The sequence below is a fragment of the Hippocampus bargibanti genome, linkage group LG10, assembly GCF_051943395.1.
Source record: "Hippocampus bargibanti isolate YZ-2025 linkage group LG10, ASM5194339v1, whole genome shotgun sequence".
In the NCBI taxonomy this organism is placed as follows: Eukaryota; Metazoa; Chordata; class Actinopteri; order Syngnathiformes; family Syngnathidae; genus Hippocampus; species Hippocampus bargibanti.
In genome coordinates, this window is record NC_142743.1 from 2,598,053 (window position 1) to 2,621,016 (window position 22,964).

At 42.6% G+C, this 22,964-nt stretch overlaps 1 pseudogene across 1 annotated transcript in view; it reads right to left on the bottom strand.

The window, feature by feature from the left end:
- LOC148892063 (syntaxin-3-like) overlaps nucleotides 1-22,964 on the bottom strand; it is a 49,220-nt pseudogene that overhangs the window by 20,832 nt on the left and 5,424 nt on the right. Inside the window, exons 2-6 of the transcript XR_016116161.1 lie at nucleotides 11,708-11,753; nucleotides 11,098-11,172; nucleotides 10,907-11,007; nucleotides 9,833-9,907; nucleotides 7,114-7,184 (exon numbers count right to left, since the gene is read on the bottom strand). The product of XR_016116161.1 is annotated as a syntaxin-3-like (transcript). The remainder of the gene's footprint in view (nucleotides 1-7,113; nucleotides 7,185-9,832; nucleotides 9,908-10,906; nucleotides 11,008-11,097; nucleotides 11,173-11,707; nucleotides 11,754-22,964) is intronic.

The window sequence follows — 22,964 nt, forward strand, 5'->3', positions numbered from 1 at the left end:
CACATACGAAGTGAGACGAGCGGTGACGTCATTGATGACGTCAGTGCCTCACCAGCCATGAACCTCACTGCACGTCACTGCGGTAAACCAAGCCTTTTCTTTGATCAATGGAAGAGACGTTGACAATTGGGAAACCGAAACGCCACAACTTGGACCAAACGAAGGGCACTTTTTTGATAATAAAGTGTGCATCTTTAGCTCCTTCATGTGACTGGCTCAAACTCAGACCATAAAACATCCATAAGGTCCAAAATTGCATTGCTGAATTGACAATGTGTTACAATAGTTTTTTTTTTTGTTTGTTTCTAGCATTTCAATAACATTAACATGCTTTTGCGTGTTGTATTTACACCTGGCTTTCAGACAAGCTAAGAAAGACAATTGAGATCTTAACACCTGTTGCAGTATTGTACATCATTTGATCTTTTTTGGAAGTTCTATAGATAATATAATCTCACACAGCTGAAATTTTACACAGGAAGTTAAAATGCTGGAAATTTTTGAACATTGAAGCTGGTATATCTTATACCGTTTTTAATTTTAGCTACCATGATAGTATAAAACCAACATTTGTTAGATTTGACCTAGATTATGAACGCCAATTTTCAAATGACCCTTGACCTGGTGTTTTATCATGCATTTTTCATAATATGTGGCAACTCAGGACCACTTTCAAATTGAAAATTGTGAATTGAGAGTTTTTAACTCTTTTTTTCCACCAACTGGTGATCTAACCTAATTTATATTTCGCCTCCCAAGAATAACATCACAGGGAAAATGCACGCCACATTAATTTCAAGTCATATAAACGGTCTAGTTTGTTGAGAGAGGTCTATGTGCAATTGTTTGTTTGGATGTGATCGCATGTGCACATCACATGGCGCAGGACTGATCAAAGACATCAAAACTGTACTTTTCCACCATTTTTGTGCATGTTTAAATGTTTGGTTAAACGTTTCTACACAGACACCCAAGTCAGACGGACATTGCTCATTGCTGCCACCACATTAGATATCTACCCTGCGTATATTGTACAGAAAGACGAGAGTCTGGCACATGAATGCGCACATGCACATGCAACCCAATGTATCATCAAGCAGGTCTCGCTGGGCGTTTTTTTTTAATTGGGTGTTACTCTTTGAAAATCGAGTTTTGAATTAGTCAAGCAGTTTTGGAATGGACAGTCAGGCTGTGTGGTCAGGTGGTTCACGTGAATGCGCGGGCCCACGCGCTTTATGTGACCGTGCTGAGCACAGCAGCCAAGTCTTACCAGTGTCAGTACATGCATTTGAATTGATGGCCTTGTCAGTCTTTTTTCAAGTCTGCACGATAAAAGAATAAATCTTCTTCTTTTCCTTTCAGCTTTTCCCTTCAGGGGTCGTCACAGCGAATCAATGTCCTCCATCTAACCTGGTTTTGTGCATCCTCTTCTCTCACACCAGCTCCCTTCATGGCCACTTTGACCACATACATAAACCTCCTCTTCGGTCTTCCTCTCAGGTTCCTGCCTGGCCGTTCAAGGCTCAGCATCCTTCTCCCGATATAGTCACTCTCTCTCCTCTGGACATGTCCAAACCATCTCAGTCTGGCCTCTCTGACTTTCTCTCCAAAGCCTCTAATACGAGTTGTCCCTCTAATGTACTCATTCCTGATCCTATCCAACCTGGTCACTCCCAAAGAAAACCTCAACATCTTCAGCTCTGCTACCTCCAGCTCTGCTTCCTGTCTTTTTCAGTGGCACTGTCTCCAGTCCAAACATCATGGCTGGTCTCACCACTGTTTTATACACTTTTCCTTTCATCCTATCTGAAACCCTTCTATCACACATCACACCTGACATTTTTCTCCAGTCGCTCCAGCCTGCCTGGACACGCTTCTTCACCTCTTTTCCACACTCTCCATTGCTCTGGACAGTTGACCCCAAGTACAGTGAGACCTTGGCTTACGAACTTAATTGGTTCCTAGACAGAGTGTGTAAGGCGAAAAGTCTGTATCCCCCCCAAAAAAAATCCCATAGGAAACCATTAAAATGAGAATAATCCGTTCTCAGGGGTCCATAAAATATTCAACTAAATTTTCAACTAAATAAGCCTTAAAACTACACACAACATACTCTCTCTCTGCCCATCCCCCCCCCCCCCCTCTCTCTCTGTCTCTCGCTCGCTCGGGGGTGTAGAAAGGCAGGCCGGCTGAGACGCTGTTCAGTCATGTGCTTTGGTGTTCTCCCGCGGAAGATTACTCTGCCAGCCGTGGTGGGAGTTGTGTATCGCGAAACGTAGTGCATAAATTTAACGTTCGTATACCGAAAACTTCGTAAGGCAAGGCGTTCCTAAACCGAGGCCCCACTGTACTTAAAATCCTCCACCTTCTTTATCTCTTCTCCCTGTAGCATCACTCTTGCACTTGGATCCCTCTCATTCACACACATATATTCAGTCTTGCTGCGACTGATCTTCATTCCTCTCCTTTCCAGGGCATATCTCCACATCTCTAGTTTCTCCGCCACCTGTTCCCTGTTCTCGCGACAGATCACAATGTCATCTGCAAACATCATGGTCCAAGGAGATTCTTGTCTAACATCGTCTGTCAGCCTGTCCATCACCATAGCAAACAAGAAGGGGCTCAGACCTGACCCCTGGTGGAGTCCCACCTCCACCTTGAATTCCTCAGTCACACCGACAGCACACCTCACAACTGTCTTACAGTCATGATACATGTCCTGCACCGCTCTGACATACTTTTCCGTCACTCCAGACTTCCTCATGCAATGCCACAGCTCTTCTCTGGGCACCCTGTTGTACGCTTTCTCCAGATCTATAAAGACACAATGCAATTCCTTCTGGCCTTCTCTGTACTTCTCTATCAGCATTCTTAAAGCAAACACTGCATCTGGCATACTCTTTTTTTTTAGCATGAAGCCATACTGCTGCTCACAAATGTTCACTTCTGCTCTTAGTCTAGCTTCAACTACTCTTTCCCAGAGTTTCATTGTATGGCTCGTCAACTTTATTCCTCTGTAGTTAGTACAACTCTGCATATCTGCTTTGTTCTTAAAAATTGGCACGAGTACACTTCGTCTCCATTCTTCAAGCATCTGTTCACCATCTAAGATCTTGTTGAATAACCCAGTCAGGAACACCACCGCCACCTCTCCAAGACACTTCCATACCTCGATTGGTAAATCATCAGGCCCGAGTGCCTTTTCCCCCTTCATCCTCTTCAACGCCCTCCTCACTTCATCCTTGCTAATGTTTGCTAAGTCTTGGTCCACAACAGTCACGTCTTCTACTCTTTGTTCCTTCTCATTTTCCTCATTCATCAATTCTTCATAGTACTCTTTCCATCTTGCCATCACACTACTGGCACTGCTAATACACTGCCATCTCTATCCCTAATCACCCGAACCTGCTGCAGGTCCTTACCATCTTTGTCTCTCTGTCTCGCCAGCCTGTAAAGATCAGTCTCACCTTCCTTGCTTTCCAGCCGAGCATACAAGTCATCATAGGCCTCTTGTTTGGCCTTTGCCACCTTTACTTTAACCGTGCGCTGCATCTCCTTGTACTGCTGTCTACTCTCGTCCGTCCTCTCAGTGTCCCACTTCTTCGCTAACCTCTTTCTCTGTATAGACTCCTGCACCTCCCCATTCCACCACCAAGTCGCCTTATCTACCTTTCTTCCACTCAATACACCAAGTACTTTCCGACCTGTGTCTCTGATTATGTTCGCTGTAGTTTGCCAGTCATCTGGAAGGACCTCTTGCCCACCCAGTGCTTGTCTTACCTCCTTCCTAAATGTCATGCAACACTCTTCCTTTTTCAACTTCTACCATTTTGTCCTCACTTCAGCCTTTGGTTTCTTCATCTTCCTCACTGCCAGTGTCATCCTACACACCACCAACCGATGCTGTCTGGCTACACTCTCACCAACCACTACTTTGCAGTCAATTATTTCCTTTAGATGGCGCCGTTGACACAAAATGTAGTCTACCTGTGTACTTCTGCCTCAACTCTTATAGTCAAAGTCAAAGTCAGCTTTATTGTCAAATATGCTAATATGCATGACATACAGCACAGATGAAATTAATGTCCTCTCGGACCCAGCGTGCAAGACATGCAAGGCACAAGTCACCCTATGTTCCTGTCTCTTCTGAAAGAAAGTATTCACAATAGCCATTTCCATTCTCTTAGCAAAGTCAACTACCATCTATCCTTCAGCGTTCCTCATCTGGAGTCCAAACCTGCCCATCATCTTCTCATCATCTTTGTTTCCTGCGCCAACATGTCCATTGAAGTCTCCACCAATTACAACCCTCTCACTTCTCGGGATGTTCTGCATGACTTCATCAAAGTCCAACCAAAATTTCTACTTCTCCGCCAGCTCATATCCTACTTGTCGGGCATACCCACAAACAACATTGAACATCATGCCTTCAATTTCTAGCTTCAGACTCATCATTCTATCTGATACTCTTTTTACATTTCAGCCATCATTTGATACCAGGGTCAAAAATATACCTGGACTCCATTACAATGAGTTCTGCAGGCTCTGGAGCATAAAAATCAATGGCGATGAAACAGTTGCTTTCACCAATGAGAGTTCGAGTTGGCAACCAAAGGCCTGCTGGAAGGTGTTGGCAACATCAGAGTTTGTGAAAATTATAATTGGCTCGTCACAAGCCAATCGTAGTATCACAAGCCGCTAGTGTTAAGCGTACTGGCGAGAGCTAGCACACTGCACAGACGCTCCCCATCTTACGAACGATATACGTTCCGAGCGGTCATTCGTATGATGAATTTGTTCGTAAGTTGCTTCAGTTGCTATATTTTGTATGCAATGTATGTTTAAAGGACAACCGACGCCCCGGACAAGTTGTGTCCATAATTTGTAAAATCACTTCAAATGACTTCTACTGAGCATATTTTACAAAGATTCCGCGGCATATAGCGATATTTTTTGTTCATGTTCGATAAACCACAAATTCAACTTGAATGATGTACTCATCACATAATGCATAAAAGAACTGCATAGCGACTTTGCACATTTGGCAACACTGGGTGCAACTGGTCAGTACAACATTTTCTACATTATTGTTTACAAAAAGAAAAAAAAATGCCTGTAAACATTTAAAACAAACAACACTTACATGTGCCATTAAAGGACCAGTGACGCCGCCGGACAAGTTGTGACCATAATTTGGAAAATCACTTCAAATGACTTCTACTGAGCGTATTTTCCAAACATTCCACGGCATATAGCTATATTTTACGTTTTAAGACTCGCGGTGAATATTCAGGAAGTCTTGTTGTCGAGTTGATGACGATGCCTGACATGACGTCACGTCTGGAACGCCCCTGACCGAGAAAGCGACACACAATGCATTTTGGGTACTTAGTTTGGTCTGAAAACTTCGTATTGATCCGTGTTGTTGGCGAAATTTGAAGGAAAACACATAAATAACGCGATGGTGAATCGTTGTGTGTTGCACCCAGACTACTATTTGATTCTAGTTGACACAAATTCCCAGCAGACAAATCTGCCCATTTCCAACGGCGCTTGGACGCTACATTGGAGTCTGACGCCTCAAAATGAGACGGAAGGACTTTAATCGATTGCAAACATTTGTTTTCCTCTTCAGAACTACAGTGGTACCTCTGTTCTCGAACGGCTCAGTGTTCGAACAAATCGGTGTTCGAACAAAATATTCGAGATATTCTTGCTTCGGCGCTCGAACATCAATCGGTGTTCGAACGCCAATACGACGCGTGAGTGCGTACGCGAGGGTGGGGAGCTGAGCGGCGCACGGGCCAACTGTTGTTCCTAGCGGACGTGCTGCGTTTTGCTCTAGCGTTTAATATAGGTGTATGAAGAGTTTTAGCCCCTAATCATGCCTCCAAAGAAAGTAAGTGCTGCTTAAGGTGACAAAAGAAAAGTAGTGCGTACAACTATTGCATTTAAAAAAGAAATAATCGCAAAATATGAAGGAGGTGTGCGAGTGTCTGATCTGGCGAGGGAATACAGCATGGCGAAATCTACGATCAGGACGATATTAAAGAATAAGGAGGCTGTGAAATCCAGTGATGTGACCGTGGGAATGAGAGCAAGTGTCATTGGATAGATATTTTAAGAGAAAAGAACATCCTGTAGCCGAGTCATCCGAAGCTGTCACGTTCCGAGCGAGAGTGACGGCAGATGACTCGTTGGAATGTTTGGGATCCCAAAACAGACACGTACGAACCAAGCAGGATGTTTATTCACAAATCAAAGAAAACACAGCGAGTGAGAAGGCAGGGGGTGATCCGACCCGCTTACGACGCCAAAAAGCAAATGGCACACAAGGGTGCAAAATTACGCAATCCCGGAAGATGACATAAATTTACGGGACGCAGGGAAAATACCTCGGACCGGATACACTCGCGCATCGAAGGAAGAGTCCAGGTACGGTGGCGAGTTGAGTCAATCATCCGGCATTGGCGAGGTGATCGCGAACCGTATAAATGCCCCGTGTCCGTGATTAGAGAATGACAGCGGGTGGAGAACGGCCGGGAGAAGCAGCCCCCCCCCCCGCTGTCAACTCGCAAGTGACAGGAGCAAAGAGGTGGTTTTGGTGTTCGAAAAAATCGCTTTTCGAACAGTGTCCTGGAACGAATAATGGTCGAGAACCGAGGTACCACTGTATTTGAATCATATTCATAACTGGATGAGTAACAAGAAAGCATCTTCTCTGAATCTGAAGCCATTGTTTTGATTCTAGAGCAAGGCAAGACGTCCTGGCGTGACGTTACGAACAAGGGGGCGGGTTCTTCTGAAACTCGCAATTTCCGGGGCCATTTTGAAGTAGTTTTGGGACACTTTAAGTCATTGTTATTGGTGTTTTGCATCTGACTAAAATATCAGCCTGCGTGTTTTAGGTATTTTAGGTGCTATAAAACGTTTTTCTGATGTCAGTTAGGAAACAAAAAAATGGTGTCAGTTGTCCTTTAAATGAAAGAGTAAAAGAGGGAAGGGATTAAACTGCTGCGAAATCACATAATTTACACCATTTGAATATTGTTTTGATATACAGTATCAAAATGAGATCACACTGCTTTTCTTGAGATATTCGATGTTTCTCACCTGGGATTTTTTTATCCTGAGGTCAGCAGTGGCCCTTTCATCTTTGTTGGTGTCAAGCTGGTGTTCGATGCCTTTTTAAATACACACATACAAGGAACAAAAAGGACATTCCGTTGCTTTTTCAATTCTCAACAAGAACATCAACAGCGTGTGTTAGAATAGTCAGTGTTTACATACAGCAGACAAAAACATTTTACACACAAATCAATGTACAAATGGCAGTTTTTTAAACACCATTTCAGAACCTTTTCCACTATTGTTATGGCCCGATAGCTCCATTAGAAAATTAGACAAATTAGAAAAAAAAGTTAATAGTCAGTCTGCACACCCACTGAGAACTGGGATGTGGCTGAACCAATCACCTTCAAAATCATGTTAAAAAATGATCACACATGCACCATTTAAATTTCCTCTAACACCCAAATGTATTCCTGCTGTTTTAGTGTGTATTTTTAACTTCTGAACAACTATTTCAACGTCTTCCTCCCACATTGTCTCGGGCTTGCTTCCAAAAAAATTAGTTACTTTTGTTATAACTGAAAACCAAATACTTTGATCATTATTATAGTATTTTTGTCATACTATCATGAAATACCTGAACATCTGTGTAAGCTCTCATTCGTACAGTAGTGGTCCATCGATGAAAAGGTTTCTTCAGCCGTCATCTGTACTTCTTTGAAGGTGTTGGACGTTTCACTTCTCATCTAGGAGGCTTCGTCAGCTCACTAAATGTTTTTGCTGGTAGCTCTGACCCGATATATATATATATATATATATATATATAATGTGTGTGTGTGTGTGTGTGTGTGTGTGTGTGTGTGTGTGTGTGTGTGTGTGTGTGTGTGTGTGTGTGTGTGTGTGTGTGTGTGTGTGTGTCTCGGCAAACTACAAATATGGCCGAAGCTGTAGTCCAAAGATGAGTGTCTTGGTAAAAAACTACAAATATGGCCGAAGCTGTAGTCCAAAGATGAGTAGCACCATTTTTCCCCCAGAGGAGAGAGCTGAAATGAAGGCAGGTGTGCCAGCAGCTGAAAGCCATTCAGTAATCAGGAAGGCTCTCACCAGAAGAAACCACTCCTTAAAATAGTCAGTTGCAACACTGCTCAGGTTCGGTTCAAGTACTGCTCTAGGAGTTTACCAAGACAGTAGAGTTCAACTGTGTAAAGACCAGGGTGGCTGACGGTGAGAAAACCTGATATTGTGACTATTTATTTGATCATTTGATTTGATGGTTTAATGTCAAAACCAGCCTGTTAAGCCTTCAAATGTAAACCCAATTGCTGTTTGTGTTTTACCTTCTTCAAAGGTTTTTCACCTTGCAAACTTGAAATCAGCTTGCAATCTTCCAATTGTCTTTATAATGAGAAAAGAGACGATTAAGTCCAAAATAAAAGAGAAAAAAGAAAGGAGAAAGCTGTCTCATCATCGGAGTCAAAGAGTGAAGTCCCAGTGTAAGCCCGGTCAACACAGCCAAAACCCCTTTTCAAGTTAGGGGGAGAACTCAAAAAACCATAACTTGACAATATATATATATATCCCAACTGTCCAGAGGTGGCAATGCCTGGCCTCTGCTATGATAGGTCCCTGCTCCAAGGTTGGGGGGAGCAGACTGATAAGGGTCTATGACTGGCCTGATTGCCCCATTTGCTCTGGTATCACCTCATCAGCATGACTAAGCCTACATGGTAACGATCTAAGAAGTCACTTGTAAGCATGATCCAAATTAAACCTCACACCGGCATGGCGATTTAGTGAAGGGTTTTGCTGTTTTATAGAAGTCGCTTCTTCTTTCAAACCATCTATTTTCTTTCGCTAAGATTTTAACCTCACTGTCGTCAAATGAGTGGTTGCTAGCATTTAGGTGCATATGTACTGCAGATTGAGGTCCACGAGTATTATCCCTGTGATGTTGATGATCTTTTTTTGAGAATTTGTTTCGTCTCCCCAACGTATTACTCTTTACAATCTTCATTTTTACAATGTTTCGAATAACGTACATTACTTAGTTTTTCATTTGGCAGCCTATCTTTTAGATGAACTCATTTTTGTCTTAAAGTGTTTATCGGTTTGAAATAAGTAGGAATTTTGTGTTGCCAAAGGACTCCTAATTTTTCGGGAACCCCTGCAATGTAAGGTAGTGCTACTACTCTCCTTTTAGAATCTTCAGGATTTTTGGTTTCATTCCCTATTCTTTTCTTTTGACATTTGTTAAAAGACCACTGAGGGTAACCACAGTTTGTGAGTTCTCTCCTGATATGTTTTGACTCCTTTTCTCTACCTTTGACGCTTGTTAGAATTAGTTTATCCCTATGCTGGAGGGTTCTGATAACTCCTAGTTTGTGTTGTAATTAATGGGTGGTTAGAGTCAAAAAGTAAGTATTGGTCAGTGTGCGTAGCCTTCCTAAAGACTTCTGTTGTTAGCGCTCTGTTCTTTTTTATAATTACTTTACAATCCAAAAAGGCTAGTTGGTTCTCTTTAAAGTCCTCGCGAGCAAATTTTAGTTCGCTGACGAAGCTCTTTGGATGAGAAGCGAAACGTCCGACATCTTCAAAGAAATATAGATGACGGCTGAAGAAACCTTTTCATCGATGAAATACCTGAAGTTAAAAATTGAACTTGAAAAGGAGAGAAACATTAATCCTAAGTACTCATTACAATTCAGATTCGTAAGAGACCTTGGTTAATAACAGTAGATGCAAGGCAATGTAAAGTACTGACTCTTGAGTTTGTTTCTTGCATTGTTGGCAGACTTCTTAATCTCATTGGTGAGTAATTCAAGATCATCCTGTGTTTCTAAATACAGAAATGAGGGGAAGGGGGAAGAAAACAGTAATTATAACAGACCATAAAAGCACAATGATTCCTTAAAAGACAACAGACACTATTTTTTTGTTTCCTGACTGACATCAGAAAAACGTTTTATAGCATCTAAAATACCCAAAACACGCAGGCTGATATTTTTAGTCAAATGCAAAACAGCAATAACAATGACTTAAAGTGTGCTAAAACTACAAAAAATTGATCTGCAAATTGGGGATTTTCAGAAAGTTCCGCCCCCAGTTCGTGACGTCACGCCAAGATGTCGCTCGAGAATCATAAAAATGTTTTCAGATTCTTTTATTGTTACTCATCCAGTTATGAAGATGATTCAAATAGTTCTGAAGAGGAAAGCATAAATGTTTGCAATCGATTGAAGAAGTCCTTCCGGGTCATTTTGAGGCGTCAGGACTGATGTGTAGCGTCCCAGAAAATGCAGAAGATGGCGTCCAATCGCCGTTGGAAATGGGCTGATTTGTCTGCTGGAAATTTGTGTCAGCAAATATCAAATAGTTGTCTTAGTGCAACACGCAACGGTTTACCAGCGCGTTATTTATGTGTTTTCCTTCTAATTGCGTCATCAACACGGATCAGCACGATGTTTTCAGAACAAACAAAGTACCGCAAAATGCATTGTGTGTCGCTTTCTCGGTCAGGGGCGTTCCAAATGTGACGTTACGTGTGGATCGTCATCAACTCGAAAACAAGACTTCCTGAATATTCAGTCTTAAAACGTAAAATAAAGTTATATGCGGTGGAATCTTTGTAAAATACACTCAGTAGAAGTCATTTGAAGTGATTTGACAAATTACGGACACAACTTGTCGGAAGCGTCAGTTATCCTTTAAGTATGTATCTTAACACATATTTAATTGTGGAGAAATTATGTGCGTGTGTGTGCGTGTGCGTGCGTGTGTGTGTGTGTGTGTGTGTGTGTGTGTGTGTGCGTGCGTGTGTTGATAATTACAAACTTACTTTGGTCAGGTGTTGGGGAGGACAAGGATGGCAGAGTAGAGTTTTTTTATTTCTGTTACACTTTCATCAATCTTTTCAATACTGTTGCGGATATCCTCAATCTAAAACAAGATAGAACCACATACAGTCATGTATAAAAACAAGAACTTTGATTCAATTGACATTGACTTGAAGATGTCGACCGATACAACCTGGGTAAAAAAGTCTTCCATAAAAGCCTCATTTTCCACAGTCACCTCAATGTTATCCCCTCCGACATCACTTGCCTGTTTAAATCAAAGATGAATACATTGAAGGGATTCAGAAAGTGAAAGAGCCGAAGGGAAAAATATTAGACATTATTTTTTATGAGATACAGGTTACCACATCATGATACAATTTTTGCATCAGTTATGTACTTTATTTGGGCCATCTGAACGTTTTTAAATGGCAAACCATACATTTGCAGCCATTCAGTCAAAGTCAGGACAGCACTTATCCCAAACACAAATGTGTTGAGGAAAGTTTCAGGGAAGATTACCAATTGAATGAGAGAACACGCTTCTTGAATTTGAACAAGTTGGTTTTGACGTTGGAATCGTTTGTTAAGTTTGCTCCTTGGTGAGGCTCCTTAACAATGCATCATCACATTGGGCTTTGGAGTTGACCAGGTAAAACTGAATCAAATCATGTTAACTTGAGTTACGTCATGGCATTTTAATATAAATTCTTATTTTGTAAAGATGAGAAAAATAACACAAATAATGTCTTCACAAGATGGAAAGCATAGGGTAATGAACATTCCATGAACATTCCGCCTACCTCTTTGAGCTGAGCCAGTCTGTCCTTCATCGTGAGAAACCTGTAACTACAAAAAAAAGAAAAATTATAAAAACGTAAGAAAATCTAAAGCCAATTCTTGACAAAATGGTAGAATCCTGTTTTATCTCTATCTGAAAATGTAAATCAAGTAACCTGAAAATGGTGATAAATAAGAAAAAGCAAATTGGAAATGTAATTGTTAAGAGAGAATTAATGCAATAAAAGTTGGAAATGTTAGGGTTTTAACAAACTAAAAGAAAAAGGAACAAATCAATACATTGCCACAGTGTTTAGTGATTTGAGTCAGTGCTCCTCTCTAATGGGACATCACTGTCAATAAAACCTACTGTTTCGCTAAGCCTCTCTCTCTAAGAACAGATTAGGGTAGTAGTTCAAGATGATAAAGCTGTCCCTCCCCCACCCTTTCCAAGCCCCTCCCATCTTGATAGGCTTTAGTTTCCCACAGAGAGAAATGCCACTTAGAACTTATTGGTTTGAGCTGTTCTTTGCACACACACACACACACACACACATACACCGAGCTGTCCATCACAGGTAATGATGACGCTTGCTCGAAGGGAGGGGAATGTTGGGGATGGGGGTTGTGGGGTGGGGTGGGCTAGCGTCGCTGTTGCTGGTGCCACCTCTCATGGGCCCAATCCTTGAGCCGCAGACATGTCCGCAGATGAAACATGGGAGGCTGGATGCCAGGGAGGTACAAGCCGTCCACTGGTGCCGTTGAATGCGTCTCTCTAATTGTCTTGATTGATTCGATGTATTTCAGAGACCACCCTGCCAGAAGGGGTCTGCTAGGTTTGTCGGTTGGATGCCAAAGTTTCAAGATGCGTGGTATTGATGTTGGCTCGTTTGAGGAGGTCCCTAGTGTAGTCCCTGAGGCGTCGCTTTTGCCCCCCTGCAGAGCGCTTTGCATCTTTCAGCTGTCCATAGAGGACTTGGCGGGTCAGGCGGTGATCGGGCATGCGGATGGTGCGTCCAATCCACCGATGATGTTTCTTAGCAACTGCCGCTTCCATGCAGATGGAATTTGTGCACTGAAGTATGTCTGAGTGGGGAACTCGATCTTCCCAGGACAGGCCAAGGATCTTCTGCAGGCTGTGGATGTAGAAGGCCTCAAGGGTAGTAATGTGCCGGCGGTATGTAGTCCATGTTTCTGCCCTATACAGGAGAGAGGAGAGACATACTGCATTGTATACAGCAATCTTGGTTCCAATTCTCAGGTGTCGGTTCGCAAAGACTGCTGCGTAGCCGACCAAAGGATGACGAGGCTTTATTTACACGTTTGTGTACTTCAATGTCAAGGGAGCAATTGGAAGACAAAGTGGAGCGAAGGTAGGTAAAGTCATCCACTATATTTATGTCATGATCTGGTTGGTGACCAACGGGGGGCGCTGTCGCCCCAGACTGCACCTGCACAGGTGCTGGTCGTCCCGACGACCAACGGGTAGCGACGTCAGCCCTGCCTGCAGCCTCGCAGGTGCTGGTCGTCTTAATCACTGACACTTAAAAGGAGACCCGGCACGACCATCTGGTGTCGGTTCATTGTTTGCTGCATGTTTGCTGCATGCCGTGCATGTGTTTGTTTAACCTTGGCGGACTTTTACTTTGGTCTTCTTTTGATACTTGGTATTTTTTCCGTTCAGATGATTTTGATGTTTTACATTTTATTTTAATACAATTTGTCAAACAACCTCCTGCTCCCACCTGCCTGCTTTTTGGGATCCGCACCCGCCATCACCACCTCGCAAACCGTGACAGAATGAACCGACAAACCATCGGATCCCACAGGTACAACGGACCCGTCTCATTTACACCCTGTGCCTGGCAATGCTACGTCCACGTTAGCCAAAGCCTTGTCGAGTTTGAATTGCGTCACTCGACGAGCCGTAACGTCCACGTAAACGTCCGGCCGAGACCTCCTTCCAGGTGGCCGTCGAGGGTGACACTGGGTGACTGGCAGTGCACGCCCACGTCCAGCCACGCTGTCATCGTGCATGACGAATTGAGTCTCATCCACGACGAGCCGTGCAACGTCCGCGTCAACGTCAGTCCGAGACCCCACTCACCGCTGGATCCCGGAACGGCTCAGGACTGGTCTCGTTTCCCCGGTGCCGGGCAGTTCACGCCAACGTCGGCGTCCGGCCGAGACCTGGTCCCATACGGCCGTACGGGGTGCCATTCTGCGCCTGGCAGTTCGACGTCCACGTTGAGCCATGCGCCGTCGCGTGAACGTGCGAGAGGGTTCGCACTCATGCCCACAACGATCCGTGCTGCGTCTTCGTCCACCCCAGGCCGAGTCCCGTTCCCATCAGGCCGCCGCCCGTTGTATGCTGGAGAGGCAGCGCTTGCCGTCTCCACCATTGTTCTCTGGCGAGTGGACCTTTTGGGAGACTGTTGGGACTTCTGGAAGCAGCCCCTTGAAGGGAGGGTACTGTCATGATCTGGTTGGCGACCAACGGGGGGCGCTGTCGGCCCCGCCTGCACCTACACAGGTGCTGGTCGTCCCGATCAGATTGGCGACCAACGGGTAGCGACGTCTGCCCTGCCTGCAGCCTCACAGGTACTGGTCGTCTTAATCACTGACACTTAAAAGGAGACCCGGCACGACCATCCGGTGTCGGTACATTGTTTGCTGCATGTTTGCTGCATGCTGTGCATGTGTTTGTTTAACCTTGCCGGACTTTTACTTTTGGTCTTCTTTTGATACTTTGTATTTTTTCCGTTCAGATGATTTTGATGTTTTACATTTTGTTCCTGCTGATCTTTGTTTTCATACAATTTGTCAAACAACCTCCTGCTCCCTCCTGCCTGCTTTTTTGGGATCCGCACCCGCCATCACCACCTTGCAAACCGTGACAATTTAGTGAAATGCCATTGATGTTAAGGCTGGGTGGTGTGGGAATTGGAGTCACAGGTTGGAACATGAGCTCCGTTTTTTATGTTGATCTGGAGACCAAAAGACTGGTACAAGCTAGAAATTGTGTTGAGAGCATGCTGCATAGATTCTGAGCTGTGAGCTACTACATCACATATCAGCATACTTAAATTCACAGCTGCGGCAGATATTTGTGTTTGTGTGGGCATCGAGCCTTCTGATGTTGAAGAGGTTTCCATTGAGGTGGTACTCCACACGAATGCCATCTTCATGTCCGAAGCCTTTGTGATATAGGCACGTGACGTCAGAGAGGAGGATGTTAAACAGCACTGGAGCCAAGACACAGCCCTGCTTCACCCCAGCATTCACCCCAAAGAGCTCTGATTGGAGCTCTCCGAAGAGTACTCTGGCTTGCATCCCATCATACAGATGCTGGGTGATGTGGAGAAACGTGTGGGGTACCCCAGGTTTGGAGAGGTGTTAGCAACTCACGATTGACGGTGCCAAAGGCTTTGTTGAGATCGATGAGGCTATGTAGAAGTCCAGGCGATCTTCTCCATAAGCTGCCTTCATACAAAAATCATACGTGTGGTGGATCTTGTCTTGCGGACGCTACACTGTGTTTCTGGAAGCACAGACTCGGAGACATGCTTGACCAGCCTGCTGAGCAGGATTTAGGCCAAAAAATTTCCTGCAGTGAAGATGAGAGAGATTCCTCGGCTATTCCCACAGGCTGTTTTGTCCCCTTTTTGTAGACTACAATGTCCCCTTTTTCTCCTCTTTTTGTAGACTACAATGATGTTGGCGTACTTCCAGTCCTGTGGGAGCTTCCCATGTTCCCAGATGTTATGTAAAAGGAGGTTCAGACAGCGCGTGAGGAGATGTTTGTAAACGTCCGTAGGGATGCCATCAGGTCCAGCACTTTTGTTGTTTTTAAGGCTCATGGTGGCTTTCCAGGTCTCAGAAAAAGATGCTGGGGTGTCGAGACTCGTGATTGGCGGCAGGTCTGGAAGATTGTCCAGAATGTGTAAGTTGACGGGGTTGGAAATAAATAAATTTATTTTGTCATATTAAACATTGTTAGAGACATTAAAATGGTAATTTTAATCAGTCAACATTGCTTTGCTTGTAATAGATAACAGAACAACGATGTGTGTTTGGTTGGAGACATATGCTTCAGGTGCCAGGAGAGAGAATGGGACCCGTCTGGCACACACAAAGGAAGTGTGAAATGACAACATGGCCAAACACTGGACAACAGAGATGAAAGAAATTGACCAAACACCGACTCAGCAGGATGCAATTTTTGATCTAAGTTCCACCCCGTCTGGAGATAGACCTTGGGAACAGAGACATGAACCAGATCCCAAGAAGGACCAAATGGGGGGGGCTTGATTTCTTTGTGTGGGCCAAATTTGAAAATGCATGTAGTACACCTTTAAATCTGGGCTGCTCAGTCTCAGTCTTTGTCTTTTGTCTCTACTGATTTGAGGGCACACACCGCACCGAGCACCGAAGAGAGATATAGAAAGTGCAAAAAGGGTAATACAAAGTACAAATACAAGTTGACAGCATCCTGTTTTCATACCCGCTGTCCTGAAGAAGGAGGTGGTGGAAGCGGGGCGGCGCACCCCCAGCCATCAATCCGAATGTGATCAAGTGGATACAACTCAAGGTCGGAATTGCAATGGGGTGCACTATCTCTCCCATCCTCTTTATGCTCTCTATGGAAGTTCTGCTCAAGCAAGGGCAGCCCAGGCTCAAGTAAGGGCAAGCAGTGATAGTGTACACATGCCATCTCTAAAGGCATTCATGGACGACACGACAATTCTTGCAAAGTCCAATCAGGAGTATCAAGACATCTTAGATCGACTTGATACCCTGGTTGGATTGTCAAAGATGAAGTTCAAACCTGGTAAATCAAGAAGCCTTTCAATCAGGCGTGGAAAACTCATAGATACAACCAAGTTCTCAGTGGCAGGCCAGACAATACCAACAGTGTCTGAGCAACCAGTCAAAAGCTTGGGCAGGTAGTATGACCACTCAATGACAGACAGCAAACAAATCAAGGCCATGGAGGAAGCAACCACAAAAGACTTGAGCACTATTGACAAAGTGGAATTGCAGGGAAGGTTTAATATGTGGATTCTGCAATTCCACTCATTCTAAAACTCCTCTGGCCTCTGCTGATCTATGAAGTAAGTTGCAGTACAGTAGAAAGAATGGAAAGGACGATCAACAAGTATACCAGAAAATGGCTAGGGATGCCCCCAGGGCTCACCTCAGTTGCCGTGTACTGCAAGAAAGCTAAACTTCGGTTGCCACTGAAATCCTTGGTAGAAGAATACAAGATCGGCAAGTGCAGACTCCAGATGAGCAAGTAAGTAGTAAGGTAATGTTAGCTCCTTTTCCACAAATTGGAGCGGCAAAAAAACATGCTACGAATTGAAACAATTTATTACAGATTTCAAGTGTTTGTAAATGCTAGCTTGAAAGTGGATGAAATGCAGAACACCAAAGTTGCAGCAATTAGACAAATGGTGCTGCAAAATAGAATGGTTTTGGACCTTTTGACAGCCCCACAAGGGGGCGTCTGTGCTATGGTGGGTGACACTTGTACGTACATACCCGAAGAAGCGAATTCCATAAACATGACTAAATGCATGACTAATGCTTTGTCAGGCATCTCAGAGATGCTATGGCCAAGGATCGACGGCCTGATCACCACAGGGTTTGTAGAGAGGATCAAAGACCTCATATTGGAACCTGAGGAAACTTTGGCATCATACGATGTGACTTCTCTCTTTACATCTGTCCCAACCCCAGCAGCAGTCTCAGTGGTGAGGACGAGGCTGCTGGCGGATGTTTCTCTGCATGAAAGAACCAAACTGAAACCGGATCACATCTGCCAATTATTAGAAATCTGCCTTAATACCACGTATTTTCAATTTCGGGAAAAAATTTATAAACAAATTCATGGTTGTGCTATGGGCTCACCAGTTTCACCCATAGTGGCTAATCTTTACATGGAGGAGATGGAGAAACAGGCCCTCACATCCTTCCCGGGGACAAAACCTAGATACTGGTTTACATATGTGGACGATACTTTTGTCATAATTAAGAAACAAGAAATTCAATCCTTCACAGATCACCTCAACTCTGTAGACTTCAACATTAAATTTACTCGTGAGGACATTCAAGAGAACCAACTAGCCTTCTTGGATTGTAAAGTAATTATAAAAGAGGACAGAGCGCTAAAAACAGAAGTCTTTGGGAAGGCTACGCACACTGACCAATACTTACTTGTTGACTCTAACCACCCGTTACAACACAAACTAGGAGTTATCAGAACCCTCCAGCATAGGGCTAAACTAATACCAACTAGCACTGAAGGTAGAGAAAAGGAGTCTAAACATATCAGTAGAGCACTCACTAACTGTGGGTACCCTCAGTGGTCATTCAACAAATGTCAGAAAGAAAGAATAGGGAATGAAACCAATAATTCTCAAGATTCAAAAAGGAGAGGAGTAGCAGTGCCGTACATTGCAGGAGTTTCTGAAAAATTACAAAGAGTCCTTTGGCAACATAAAATTCCTACTTATTTCAAACCGATAAACACGTTAAGGCAAAAATTAGTGCATCCAAAAGATCAGAATCAGAATCATCTTTATTGCCAAGTATGTAGGACACACAAGGAATTTGTTTCCGGTAGAACACGCTGCACTAGTATCGTTGTCAAAAAAACTGCTAAGAGGCACTATACAGTTCCATTTTGGCTACTGTTGATAGGCTACCAAATGAAAAACAAAGTAATGTAGTTTATTCCATACATTGTAAGAATGAAAATTGTAAAGAGCAGTACATTGGGGAGACTCAACAAATTCTCAAAAAAAGACTTTATCAACATCGCAGGGATAATATAAGTGGACCTCAATCGGCAGTACATTTGCACCTAAAAGCTAGCAACCACTCATTTGATGACAGTGAGGTTAAAATCTTAGCGAAAGAACATAGATTGTTTGAAAGGGGGGTAAAAGAAGCGATTCTTATAAAACAACAAAATCCTTCATTAAACCGGTCTGGTGGGGTGAGGTTCAATTTGGATCGTTCATACAATAGCCTGCTTAGGCAAAACAGGTTAGGCAACATTCGTAATGCTGATGAGGTGATACCGGTGGGAGTGGGGGTAATAGGCCAGTCGTTAGTCAGGAATGTAGGAACAATCAGTGGGACCACAGGGAGGGGTCCTCTGCCCCCCCAACCTGAGAGTAGGGATCTATCATAGCTGTGTCCGGCGCCACCATGTCTGGACATTAGGGATATATAAATGGGGGCGATACGACCAGTCAGACTTTAGTTCGCTGACGAAGCCTCTTGGATAGGAGGCGAAACGTCCGAAACCTTCACTTTTGTACAGATGACGGCTGAAGAAACCTTCTCATCGATATCTAATTATGTGGCTAATATAGTTTTGCTGGCCAGCTGAAAAACACATAAATGCACCTGCAGGATTACATAGGAACTGTATAAAATTCTGCTTAATTGTCAGGATATTGGGTATTTTATTGTTGGCTGTGTGGTGCATTGATGGATTAGGTTAAGTGGTTTTGCAGATGACTCGATAAAAACTTTAGCTTGGTTGAAAGTGAGAATATTTTATTTCTACGATGAGAAAGTGTGTTTTACTAATCTGTGCATATGTGTAGATAAACGCGACTCTTGGCTGGACTCACTGTATATTTTCTCGCTAGATGTGAGGGGGTTGTATTTAAAGTAATTTTGGGGAGACTTACTACCACCAATTAAGCGTACTTTTCAACCAGTTGAGGTTGGAAGTTTAGTGTGTTGGAGAAAAAATAAGTGAGAGACTACATTTAGCTGAACACGAGAGCAGAATCTTCCAGCTTTATTGATGTGTGAATACAGTAAAGTCTCGTTATATCGATATCGGATATATCGATAGTCCCGGTTATATCGATATTTTTTCGGACTCCCTTGAATATCGATATAACGAGACTTTACTGTAGTTGTGACGGTTTGAAATTGGATTTATTAATTTAGAGTGAAAGTGTGTGTTAAGGTCAGCAGACACTTTTGAAAACCCTGCCCGAGATGGTGTTTACGAAGGACAGTAAGAACAAAGTAAGTATGATTCTGTTGCATGATGCATGGTTAGATACTGTGTAGATAAGTCAACCTGACAGCCTCGCACAGTGCATGCTGAACAAGTGCGAAAAAAGAAAAAACTAAATGAATGGGCTGTTGTTTTTGTCGGTTGCTAGACATTTATCTTGCATGGCTATGTTGCAATCTCTCTTCCATCTAACTCTAAAAAGATGAATAATATTTTACACTGCTACATTATTAGCTGTTGGGTTTGTGTTTGTGTGTTTTTGTTTGTTTGATGTGGAAACAGATAACAGTGATTTGAAAAGAATTTGGAAAAATAGAACTGATTTATTACCTCATGCTTTAGTTTTTTGAATTACGGTAGTTTTTTTTATTGTAATAATAATTTCCTTATTATGTCATAATATGACGGGCAATGGAAGCAGTGTAAATATAAACAAATGTTTCTGCACTTGGGCATGTACAACTTTCACATTTTTGAACACAGGTTCAAAAATGCCAGATTTAGTGTGTTAAAATTGGAGAGGGGGCAACCTTGGTGGACATTCTTTACGCATACCAGCAATTAATTAAAGACAAAAAAAAAATATATATATATATATATATATATATATATATATATATATATATATATATATATATATATATATATACATATATACAGTGGCGGTCCGTGCATTTCACACCTAGGGCTTCAGTGATGTTCTACTTAATCCGACTTGAACAAATATCCCTCGTAATACCATAATTTATGACACAACGGCTGGAGATATCATTTAAAAAAGCACACGCACGCAGTACTGGGCGTGGCATCACCTTAATCGTCTACAACACAGGCTATTTTCCTGTGAGCAATTACACATCAATAAATCTGCATCAGCAATTAGAACTTGTCACTATACGTGATACTGCAAACACTTAAAAATAAAAGGACATTTAAAATCATTTGTCCACAAAGTTTTATTAAGTCCACCAAGAATATGCAATCTTTAACAAGATTTTACGCTAAATTACAAAATGTCAGTTTAATATAAGAAAAACAACAAGACTTTCACAAAACGAACTATTTGTTGAAAATAAAAGTAAACAAATCTTTTTCATTTGTTCTTGAGAATAGGCCTACATGCGACAGCGAGCTGTCCTCTCCTTCAGCCATTGTGGGTTAAAAAAGCGAATAGATATACTTGGTTTTTCTGCTAAAGTTTCCGGGTCTCTAAACATATCAGGAGAGCACTCACTAACTGTGGGTACCCTCAGTGGTCATTCAACAAATGTCAGAAAGAAAGAATAGGGAATGAAACCAATAATTCTCAAGATACAAAAAGGAGAGGAGTAGCAGTGCCGTACATTGCAGGAGTTTCTGAAAAATTACAAAGAGTCCTTTGGCAACATAAAATTCCTACTTATTTCAAACCGATAAACACGTTAAGGCAAAAATTAGTGCATCCAAAAGATAGGCTACCAAATGAAAAACAAAGTAATGTAGTTTATTCCATACATTGTAAGAATGAAAATTGTAAAGAGCAGTACATTGGGGAGACTCAACAAATTCTCAAAAAAATACTTTATCAACATCGCAGGGATAATATAAGTGGACCTCAATCGGCAGTACATTTGCACCTAAAAGCTAGCAACCACTCATTTGATGACAATGAGGTTAAAATCTTAGCGAAAGAACATAGATGGTTTGAAAGGGGGGTAAAAGAAGCGATTTGCATAAAACAACAAAATCCTTCATTAAACCGGTCTGGTGGGGTGAGGTTCAATTTGGATCGTTCATACAATAGCCTGCTTAGGCAAAACAGGTTAGGCAACTTTCGTAATGCTGATGAGGGTCGTTATGCTGATGAGGTGATACCGGGGGGAGTAGTGGGGGTAATAGGCCAGTCGTTAGTCAGGAATGTAGGAACAATCAGTGGGACCACAGGGAGGGGTCCTCTGCCCCCCCAACCTGAGAGTAGGGATCTATCATAGCTGTGTCCGGCGCCACCATGTCTGGACATTAGGGATATTTAAATGGGGCCGATACGACCAGTCAGACTTTAGTTCGCTGACGAAGCCTCTTGGATAGGAGGCGAAACGTCCGAAACCTTCACTTTTGTACAGATGACGGCTGAAGAAACCTTCTCATCGATATCTAATTATGTGGCTAATATAGTTTTGCTGGCCAGCTGAAAAACACATAAATGCACCTGCAGGATTACATAGGAACTGTATAAAATTCTGCTTAATTGTCAGGATATTGGGTATTTTATTGTTGGCTGTGTGGTGCATTGATGGATTAGGTTAAGTGGTTTTGCAGATGACTCGATAAAAACTTTAGCTTGGTTGAAAGTGAGAATATTTTATTTCTACGATGAGAAAGTGTGTTTTACTAATCTGTGCATATGTGTAGATAAACGCGACTCTTGGCTGGACTCACGGTATATTTTCTCGCTAGATGTGAGGGGGTTGTATTTAAAGTAATTTTGGGGAGACTTACTACCACCAATTAAGCGTACTTTTCAACCAGTTGAGGTTGGAAGTTTAGTGTGTTGGAGAAAAAATAAGTGAGAGACTACATTTAGCTGAACACGAGAGCAGAATCTTCCAGCTTTATTGATGTGTGAATACAGTAAAGTCTCGTTATATCGATATCGGATATATCGATAGTCCCGGTTATATCGATACTATTTCTATGCACGCACGGAGAAAGTTACATGCAAACAGGGTCGGATATATCGATAGTCCCGGTTATATCGATATTTTTTCGGACTCCCTTGAATATCGATATAACGAGACTTTACTGTAGTTGTGACGGTTTGAAATTGGATTTATTAATTTAGAGTGAAAGTGTGTGTTTGGGTCAGCAGACACTTTTGAAAACCCTGCCCGAGATGGTGTTTACGAAGGACAGTAAGAACAAAGTAAGTATGATTCTGTTGCATGATGCATGGTTAGATACTGTGTAGATAAGTCAACCTGACAGCCTCGCACAGTGCATGCTGAACAAGTGCGAAAAAAGAAAAAACTAAATGAATGGGCTGTTGTTTTTGTCGGTTGCTAGACATTTATCTTGCATGGCTATGTTGCAATCTCTATTCCATCTAACTCTAAAAAGATGAATAATATTTTACACTGCTACATTATTAGCTGTTGGGTTCGTGTTTGTGTGTTTTTGATTTATTACCTCATTCTTTAGTTTTTTGAATTACGGTAGTTTTTTTTTATTATAATAACAACAATTTCCTTATT